General features: G+C 36.1%; 1 non-coding gene across 1 annotated transcript; it reads right to left on the reverse strand.

Annotated features, from left to right (window-relative positions):
- Positions 1 to 10,175: 10,175 nt before the first annotated feature.
- On the reverse strand, positions 10,176 to 10,281 carry LOC118487008. Its single transcript, XR_004880175.1, has one exon. It is a non-coding gene; the product is annotated as a small nucleolar RNA R71 (small nucleolar RNA).
- Positions 10,282 to 10,585: the final 304 nt, after the last annotated feature.

A 10,585-nucleotide genomic window follows, 5' to 3' on the forward strand; every position in this document is an offset into this window, starting at 1 on the left:
TATTATGTGCCTATGATGAGTTTGGAAATTGGAACCAAGAACATGATGTTAACCAAGATAGATATATAGAAACAGATTAGATTGCCGTTTAATTAGGGCCAGTCTTTTTTGTACGTACTTAAGGGCATCATCAATAATGGTCGTTTTGTGTACCGAAAGCAGTCAAGGCAGAGATATCATTATCAAAATAAAAGATAGATTCTTACCTCATAATTGGCTACACAAGAACAGAATCAAACTAGTTTTGGATATGCTTCTTTCCATCTTGTTCAAGCACCTTATTATTCATTTCATTTTTCTATGGGACACACACCAACTCCACTGAAGTTGGTGATCTAAGTTTTGATGCTATCAATAATAAACTAAAAGATAGAATCATGATCGAAACCTTTTTTTTTATTTAACATATCATCAGATTTAACAAAGAATCGATTATTTAATATTTTTTTTATTTTGCAAGTAGCATGCATCAATGAACATGATTTATGATAATCACATTGATGCGCATATTGAGTCCATCGTAAATCAGTCACAAAAAGCTATATGTGATGATGTTGTCCAAAAAAATGTCATTTTGTAGTACTGATTCTTATGTAGAGTTTAAGCACATATATACCAATGCTATGCGGTATGGTGATGGTCCTCCCTTGGAGGATGATCCGTCACGTAGATCGGGTGTGAGGATGGGGTAAAGAGGATGGAGGTAACGAAATGGGGGATGGGCCTAATATATATATATATATATATATATATATATATATATATATATATATATAAGGGAAGGTTCAAATGAAAACCACTAGTTATTGTGAAAACTAGAAAACTAACTAAAACCCACTAAAAAGGAGGGAGGGAAGACTTTTAATGAAGGAGGGGTAAAATTGGAACAAAAAATATATAACTTTTCAAACATTTCTCATTTCTCCATACGTTATCATTTTAAAACAAAAATGGCACCATAAGATCACAAATTTTCTTATCTTTCATTCAAGTATATTCGAGCATATTTTTTATGACATAAAAAAAGATTTATGGTGTCGTCTTGTTTTCAATACTATTATTATAGTAGTGCACATGTGCAATATAACATGTACTACAATGTGCATTACATGCTTAAAATTAGTTTTTTGATTCTAGTTTAGCTTTTAAGGTTAGTTTTTTTGGAGGTTTAGGATTAGGATTAGGTTTTTGGGTGTGGGGGGGAGGGGGGTTTAGGTTTTTGGGGGGTGGGGGTGGGGGGGTTAGGTTTTTTTCGGGTTTATGTTTAGGGTTTAGTTTTAGGTTTTCGGGAGGGTGGGGGGTGGGGGGGTTTAGGTTTTTGGGAGGGGGGGGGGTAGGCTTTTGGTGGGAGGGTGAATTTAGGTTTGGGGGGGTGGGGGGTTTAGGTTTTTGAGGGGTGTCGGTGGGGGTGGCTTAAGTGGTTTAGGCTTTCCGTATTAGTGCACATGTGCAGTACAACCAAAAATTTTTTTTTTTTTTTTTGAAATTTTTTTTCCATATATAAAAAGTAGCGATTTTTCTAAAAAAAATTGTAAAAAAAAAATTTTTTTTGTATGTTTTTAGGTTTTTTTAGGTTTTTTTAGTTAGTTTTCGAGTTTTCACAATAAAAGTGGTTTTCATTTGAACCATCCCCTATATATATATATATATATATATATATATATATATATATATATATATATATGAGTTGTATGTATATGTGTGTGTTTGAGGGGAGTTTGTCCTGTAGTGGACCGGCTTGAACGGCAAGATCCCGACGATTTGGACGCCGCGGGGGGGGGGGGGGGGGGGGGGGCGAGATGGGTGGAGGTGCGGCGCCGGTGGAGAACAATCTAAGGTTGATCCCCACACCGTACAGCCTAACTAGAAACTCTTGCGAGAATTTTTTGAAATTTGAAAACACAGGTCTAGATAATATTGTGAACCGAGCTTTACGAAGCAAAATTATGTTGTTTTAAGATGGTCATTTTCTGGTTTATTTGCCTCTATCTAGTTGGTCGAAATATAAGTGCATCAACTCTTGGATCAACTTGATATCACGTTTTACACCGGCCCCAAGAAATTTTAATGCTAATGAGAACTTAATTACTTGTGTGACTAATAAAGATTAATGGATAATGCAAATCCAAAACAAAAAATAGGAGTTCAATGGCCAAAAAGTTGTATGCTTTTGTTTTTTGTTTTTTGTTTTTTTTATCAAACTACCTCTAGATAAAAATATATTATCTTGCTGAATGCTTTTAAATTCTGAGATGAATTTTGTTGATTTATTATTTAATATAATGTGTATTGAAATATGTGTTTTTTGATATTATAATGTAGGGTTAATGTAAAAAGAACGTGGACATGTTAATATGAAGAAGATGTATAAGTGTATAACGACTGCAAAAATGCCAATTTGTGCAAGACACATGATGACTTAACACCAAATGTAAATAAAATCTAGAATCTATATTTGGTTTAGAACTTGAATGAACAATTCAAGATATTCAAAGGACTTGATTATGCAATGAAAGCAAAGAATATAAACAAAGCTAATAGTTTATGATATACATAGTAGTTCTAATAAAAAAGGGTATCACTTTGCACCATTTATATATTCACACCAGATAATTACAAGTTCGCCATTCAAGGACAAGGATCTTTCAAAGGAGGAAGAGGACGTGGAAAAGATATGGGTCCAAGAAACCAAGACAAGAGCAAGTTTATATTTTATGTGTAACGCCCTGCTTTTTCGTACTTTCTATATTTAGAAACCTTTGCTTGTTATTCTATTTTTGGAAACTTTGTAATCTTGTAATCGTTCTTTCATTGTAATCTTTGTAAAATCCGAGACTTGGATCATAATGAAATTCGCAATTTCGTTACATTTATGTTACATACACTTCATACATATTCATACATTCAAAAACATTATTCATGTGATACTTTATTCTCAAATTGTGCAAATTATGTCAAACTTGCAAACTTGTGATCTATACGCTTAATTTACACAAATTCGACGCTAAATCTCGACAAATATACTTGTTTATGCTTATTTTATAAGTGGTTTATGATATAATTACATCTAGAACCTTTAAATATGATTCGTGTACCTAAAATACCCTAAATACAACTTAAAACAACAAAGGATGAAAGTATAGGGGTATAATATGTCAAAAATCAAAAGAATGGACCTAGCCCACTCTCTGGCGGCCCGCGACCCGGCCCAGAGAGTTGCCTCGCGGCCCGCGAGGGCGGCCCAGTTCGAGAAATGCTGATTAGACGCGAATTTTGGCGGTTTTGTGTTTTGTTTGAGTTTTAAACATGTTTTGTGCATTTAATACACACCTAACCCAACCCTAAACACTTCCCTATAAAACCCAAGTGTAATCCTCACATTTTTCACTTTGCAACTCAATCTAAACACTCTCAAAACACCTCTCAAACCTGCTGGAAATCAGAAGTGTAATCAGAAACCTATCAAGTGTTCAAGTGAGCATATCTCACTCATTACTTAGTCTTTTTCATCCATTCTTCTTCTCAATCACTTGGATCGACCTAAGGAACATTTCTAGAGGTTTTCCATGGAAAACCAAGGTTTGGAATGTCACCAAAGAGGCTCCAAAGTGGACTGAAGTTTCTGTTTTTAATTTAAACTTTGTTAATCTTAGTTAAACTTGAGTTATCTCATCTCATCTCAAACCTATGTCCTTATGCTCATAATCAATTGAATGGTTAGTTGGGCTTAAAAGCAAGGCTGAGACAAGTAAAATCAGAGGTTAAAACCTCATAAACCTTCTTTTTTGTTTAGGGTTTTACCCACAAGTAGTGTTCAAGCTCAAAGCTTGATGTTTGTGTGATTGTGGAACAAGCTTGGGCTATTCCACTTGAAAATCCACACACTACTTGATGTTTTTCCATAGATTAGTTGTACATATTTCATTCTTTACTTGTAAGTTCATGACCCTCCTTGTTATTTATAACAACAAGTGTAGTGGTGAACAAAGAGGTGCCTAAATGGAAGACTTGGTTCTTCCCACCTCATGCATGATTTCTATGATACCAAGAGGTTCCTAAATGGGGGATTTATCCTTCTACCTCATGCTTGACCAATATGACATATTAATATTCATATAACTTATATAATATATTCAACAAACCGAACTCTTGATGATGAACAAATGGACATTTGTCAAGATAGTAAGTACATTATCTTAGGCATTGATAACTTGTCACGATTCTAATAGGTTTTGTCCCATGAAAACATTTAAAACTCTTTTGAGTTTCATAGTGTCAAGAACAAGTGTCATATGTACTAAATGATTATTTTCATGTTGTTTATATTCCAAATCTATAATATTTCGTTAACTCCCCAAACTCACACACCTATGTTTCTTCGTGTAGAAGGACAAAGTGCTCCACTCTAAACAACCAACACTCGCGGGATTATCAAGTAGGAAAGCTTGCAAAACCATGAGTATACTCGGTCTCGTTTTCCTTTTTATCACTTTTGGGTGCAACATGTATGTTATACAAAATTACACTTCACATGAAACTATTTTAAACTCTATCCATGCTTAACATGAAACTATATGATGCTTGTTTAGATTTGTATGCTAATGTAAACTATTTGTGTCAATGTATGCTTCATTAACTTTGCTAGCCTACCTTAACAATTATAGCGCTATAGGATTAATGCACCGCCCACGAAACTTGGGGTATTGTTAAGTTAAACATGTTAACATCCCGTTATTCTTTGGGATAGGCTATATTAACGCATTGGAATCTTGGGTTTGAACATATCGTACACCATTTCGGCATGCTTGTTAACTTGCATATTATGATTCATGTTGGATATGAGACTTTAAACAATTTTATGCTATATTATGCTATGTAACAAAACTTGTATACTCACCAACTTTTTGTTGATCTATTTTAATACATGTTGTAGGTTGATTGATGAGATGATGTTACAAGATGAAACAAGATTTAGGTGGACTTAGATACACACCAAGATTAATTTATCTATTTTGATGTTATGTTTGTTTTTGAGACATTGTTGTCCCTTCTATTTAAATCTTGTATGACAATTAGTTTTGCAATGAAATTTAAATTTAATTTATATTATCACAAAGTGTTATGAAGTCTCTTGCAATCTCGTTTTCGTCTCATCCTGATGTTTCCGCCATCGGTTGGGGTGTGACATTATGATTGTGGAAAACTTGGTCATTTTGCAAAAGATTGCACCAAATGGAAGGAAGGGGAGAAAGACTTGAAGCAAGAAGTCAATCTCGCATCGGAAGAGGAACCAATGCTACTGCAAGTCAAGCAAGTTGAAGACCTTTGTTAAACTATATTTAGCTTAAGGGGGAGTATTGATGTTTAAGCTAAATATAGGGGCCGTTCTGTAATTAGTAGATAGTTAGTTTATGTTATAATTAGATTAGTTAGTAAGTGAGAGGACTGGAAGCGACAAGATGAAAGTTTGTAACCTACAAACTTATTGAAATAGTGTCTCTAGGAGACGTACCTATTCAGAATCGACGCCAACAAAAGAGGAAGCAAAAGACGCGACGTTTCAAGCAGCAGACACATCGATTCAAGAGGAGACGCAACTGTTCAATCGTACTTATTCGTTTAGTATATATAGGGTTCATGTATGTAAATTGTATTCATCACTTTCATTTAATACAAGCAAGTTTATTGTTCTTTTGATTCTCAATTCTTCATATTCAAAACCTGTAATTCGCAAGTTCGATTACCAACACTATATACAACCATTGGGCACAAAAATTAGACAACATACGTACATAACTACACAACTTACACTACTATAGAAATAGGCATTTGCTACGGCCAAATCCGTAGCAAACACCCTTTTTGCTACGAATTTGCTACGGATTTGGTTCGTAGCTACAAGTCCCGTCGCGAATTTATTTGCCACGAACTTTAGCTACGGAAATTATGTTTGCGACGAATTTAGCTACAAAAAATGGCGTCAGTATTTTAGCCACGAATTTGCTATGAAGAAGGTTGCTATAAAATTTCGCTATGGGTTTTTAGCTACGAATGTTTTTTAGCTACGTAAACTTTTAGGTATGATTGTTTTTAGCTACGGTTGTTTTTAGCTACGGATACTTGTAGCTACGGAAAACTTTAGCTATAGATGTTTTTAGCTACGGATACTTTTAGCTATGGTTATTTTTAGCTAAGGAGTAGTTTTGTTACGAATGGGTTGGCTATGATAATTTGCAATTGTTTTGCTACAAAATTTAACTATGAACTTGCTATCGTTTGGCTACAAGAATTTGCTACCTTTTGCATTTTTCTTGCTACGAAACTTGCTACGTTTTCTGCTATCGGGTTTGCTACATACTTTAGCTACAAATTCACTATGATTTGGCTACAAAAATTTACAAGCTTTCGCTACGATTCTGCAACAGAATTTAGTTACGAATTTCATTTGACTTTGCTACGGATATAACTATCGATTTTAAAAGGTCTTTGCAACAAATTTAGCTACGCTATTTGCTTGGAATTTTTCAAATAAATTCTTTTTTTATATTGTTTTCTATTTTTCCTTTATAAATATTATATTCAAATTTCGTAAATATAAAAAAAGTGAAACTGAAAATAAATACTCAAAACATATAGCATAATAATTCAAACATAACAATAAATGTTAAAAACTCATACTAAAGATCCAAATCAGCCAAACATAACCGAATGCAACACGATAAAAATCCAAATAATTCAAACATAACCAAACCTAACACGATAAAAATGCAAATTATCTAAAAGCAATATAATAAAATTCAACGCATTTTAAGTTGGTGACGGGTTTTGTGACAACATTTGAATTTTCTCATTCATTTCGGCATAAAACCTCACACCTTCTTCAATTTTCTCCATCATAGCATATTTCTCTATCTTATCTTGTTCCAACTCCGCTATTTTTTTCTTCAACCGTTCCACCTATAACATCAAAAGCAAAAATAACCCATTAATATCCATTTATGACACCTAATAAGTTATGAAACATCATAACATATTATAACCAAATATACCCTAATAAAAGCTATTACACCCATAGTTATCGAACATTACAAACAAACTAACTCGGTATAAACTAATTCAATTAAACTACCCATTAATAATCTTTATCACATGAAATAGACTTTTTTCTACTAAAAGAGTTAATACATACCTCATTGTTGTCACTTCTCTCTTGTGCACCCATCATCACGACACGCGAGTCAGTGATAGTGCTGATCCCATACATTTTTCCCTTTTTTTTGCCTCCAACAGATTGCGGCAACAATTCCATGTCAATTTCCGAATGCAAGCTGGTATCCTTTCCATATTTGTCGACAACATGTTTATTGTAAGTTTCCTGTGATGGGCGCATAAAACAATCAATAAATTAGCTTTATATAATTATATAAGAAAGTATTTCTATTAAAAGCGCTCGTATTTTGCACTAAGGTGAGGCGATTCGCCCGAAAAGCACATCATAGCAGTCCATGCGCAGTTCTGGCAAAATTTTAAAATTCCAGCAAGTTTTATGTTGGATTCTAGCAATATTTCGGCCAGAGTCAGCTCTAAACAGCCTATAAGTTTACCATAATATATTTCCAGCTTCATGCTTGTAAATGTTGAAATATTGACGGGTGGTCCTTTGGACAACCCTTAAGTATGTTAAAACATGAAATAATCCTCCATTTAGCCGTGTAATTATCTTGGATTAGATAACTACGATGCTTATGTTTCAGGTGCGAATTAGGAGATAAGAGATGGATAAAAGGCAGTTCATGAATGCTTTGGTGGAAAACGGGTCGAGAGAAGAAGACAAGACAAAACAAAGGAGACAAGACTGCTGAGTACCGTAAATTACGGTCCTACCGTAATTTACGGTAGACATGATTTTTGTTGATTTTTGCACCGTAAACCAGGCTTGATTCACCGTAACAATCTGATGGCCACCGTAAATTACGGTGGAGCCGTAATTTACGGTGGTGCCTGAACGTGAAATGTGTAACTGCCACAATATACTCGTTTTTTGGGTGTCTTTTGGTATAATCTCATCATTGACGGTTCTTGGAGACTTGGGAGGCGAATTTGGAGTATTTGCTTGCTTTGTGAACAATTCTAAACATTCGGTTTGTGTTTTTAATTCGTATGAACACTAGATTGATGTTGATGATGATTCACCGAGCCATGTCCGGCTAAACTCTTCGGTGATCATCCTAGGTGAATGTTTCTAAGACTTTTGTGTGTTAATTTCTGCATTTCTAGAATGATATCTTGCGTTGCTTGAATGTCATGGTGTATGTTTGATTGTTTGTAGTGCGTTAATCTATATCACCATTTCTAGTCTTGATCGTACGTTCTTGGTGCCGTTGGCAACCGAGATATCACGGGAAGGGTTAGGGTTGGTTATTGGTTAATAGGTCATCGGGAAACAACCTCGCATTATCTAATCCGAGTACTTTGTTCCCTTTTATCACTTCAATCACACATACACGAGTTATGTCTATGTAACTCTTTCTAGTGAAATTGCACACAATTGTTTAAAGAAACTGAAACCTAGGGTGATCATTGTTCTCTCCTAATTGTTTACAACCTACTTTGATTTGAATTAGTTCTTAATTTAGTTTTCTAAAACAACAACCCACAATCTTGAATTTTAATTTTCTGCAAGTTAGTTTAGTCCTAGTTTAAATACAAAGCTATACAGTCAACACATTTTCCACATACTCCCTGAGTTCGATACCCTACTACCGCTAACTACAGTTGTTTAGGGATTAAATTTGCGTGACCCACGACTTCACGTCAAATTTTGGCGCCGTTGCCGGGGAGTAGTGCGCAACGTGTGTTAATTTCATAGTTTTGTTTGTTATTTTCGGGTTTACGTTGGTTGTGTTTAGTGTGCAGGTACTTGAGGTGTATGCATACTAGAGGCTCTCACAGGTCATCACCGCTATCGTTTGATCCGGAAATTGAAAGAACGCTACGACAAAACCGAGTTTTAGTGCGAGAAAACAAAATTATTGGTTCACCTACTTCACCCATTACACCGAGAAACATCATGGCTGATTCTCAGATTCCACTTACAACCAGTCAAACAACCTCATCCTTTATACCTACTTCCACCCAACCATCACCAAACACTACATTACCTAATACCACCGCTGGATTTACACCAACCAATTCCACTCAACCAATCACCACTCAAAATGAGCCTACCATCACTTACGATCCATCCACCACAATCCCACCATTATCTCACTTCTTTCCCCCAACTACGGGTCAATCATCATCTACCTTCACAATTGCACCCAATTCAACTATTGTGCATACTACCCCATCCTTTAGACCACAACAATCGGGTTTTCAGTATTCAAACATTCCATTTGGGCAAACCTCGGGAATGCAAGGGGGTGATTATGATGAGGGATTTGAAGACTTTGAGGGGTATGAAGATGATGGGTATGGTTATGGAGATTATGGTGATCAAGGGGATTTTGGGTATGTTCAGAGTCAATCTCAAGGGATGGCGAGTGTTGGTGGAATGCAACATCAACAACTTATACCATAACATATTCGGCCAAGACCACAAGGGCCACCAATGCCACAACCGATTCCATTGCAACAGGTCCGGCCACAACATGTACACCAACAACCATTTCAAAGACCGCCTCAGCGCCCACCGATGCGACCACAACAGTTTCAACAACCGATCGCACCACAAGGGCAAGTACCAAGACCGAATGGGCCGATTATTCCGAGAGGTAGGTATGGTGTGCCACGAAGACATCTTAGAGAAAATGCAAGGGGAATAGAGGCACATTTCAGGCCAATCATTACTCAAAACCCCTCACCGGTGGTTATCCCTCACAACAACCAAGGGAGAACTTTTGAAGTAAGAACAAACTCGTTGCAAAGTTTACCGAAGTATAAAGGGTTAGCAACGGAGGAGCCGTATTTCCATCTAGAGGCCTATGACTCAATTTGCAACACTTTTGGGAGTCAAGGTTTTTCGGCCGATGAAGTCAAGTTAGTCTTATTTCAGTTTTCTCTGGAGGATAAGGCAAAGAAGTGGTTCTACACTTTGCCTTCGGCATCAATATATACATGGGGGGAGATGCAACAAACCTTTTTGGATGAATTCTACACCGCCCAAAAGACCAATGATGCGCGGAAGGGGTTGAGAAGCTTTCAACAACAACACGGTGAGATGTTCCATGAGGCGTTTGAGCGTTTTAACATGATGATTAAAAACTGCCCTCATCATGGGATTGAGTTATGGGAGTTAATGAACGCTTTTCATGAGGGGTTAAGTGCCGAAGATGCACGGGATTTAATGTCTATCACCGGAGGGACATTTGGAACGAATTATGAGAATGAAGATTGGGAGTTTTTGGAGAGTATGGCAACTACATCAAAAAGGAAAGCCCAAGCTTCGAGGAGAGCCCGACCGACAACTAACCGACCACAAGTGCATGCCATAGATGAAGGTAATGTTCAAACTACTAATCAAATTTATGATGTGTGTGCTTTGTGTAATGAAATAGGTCACGCGGCTGAAAATTGCCAAGGAATG

This window comes from Helianthus annuus, chromosome 14 (genome assembly GCF_002127325.2).
Source record: "Helianthus annuus cultivar XRQ/B chromosome 14, HanXRQr2.0-SUNRISE, whole genome shotgun sequence".
Lineage (NCBI taxonomy): Eukaryota > Viridiplantae > Streptophyta > Magnoliopsida > Asterales > Asteraceae > Helianthus > Helianthus annuus.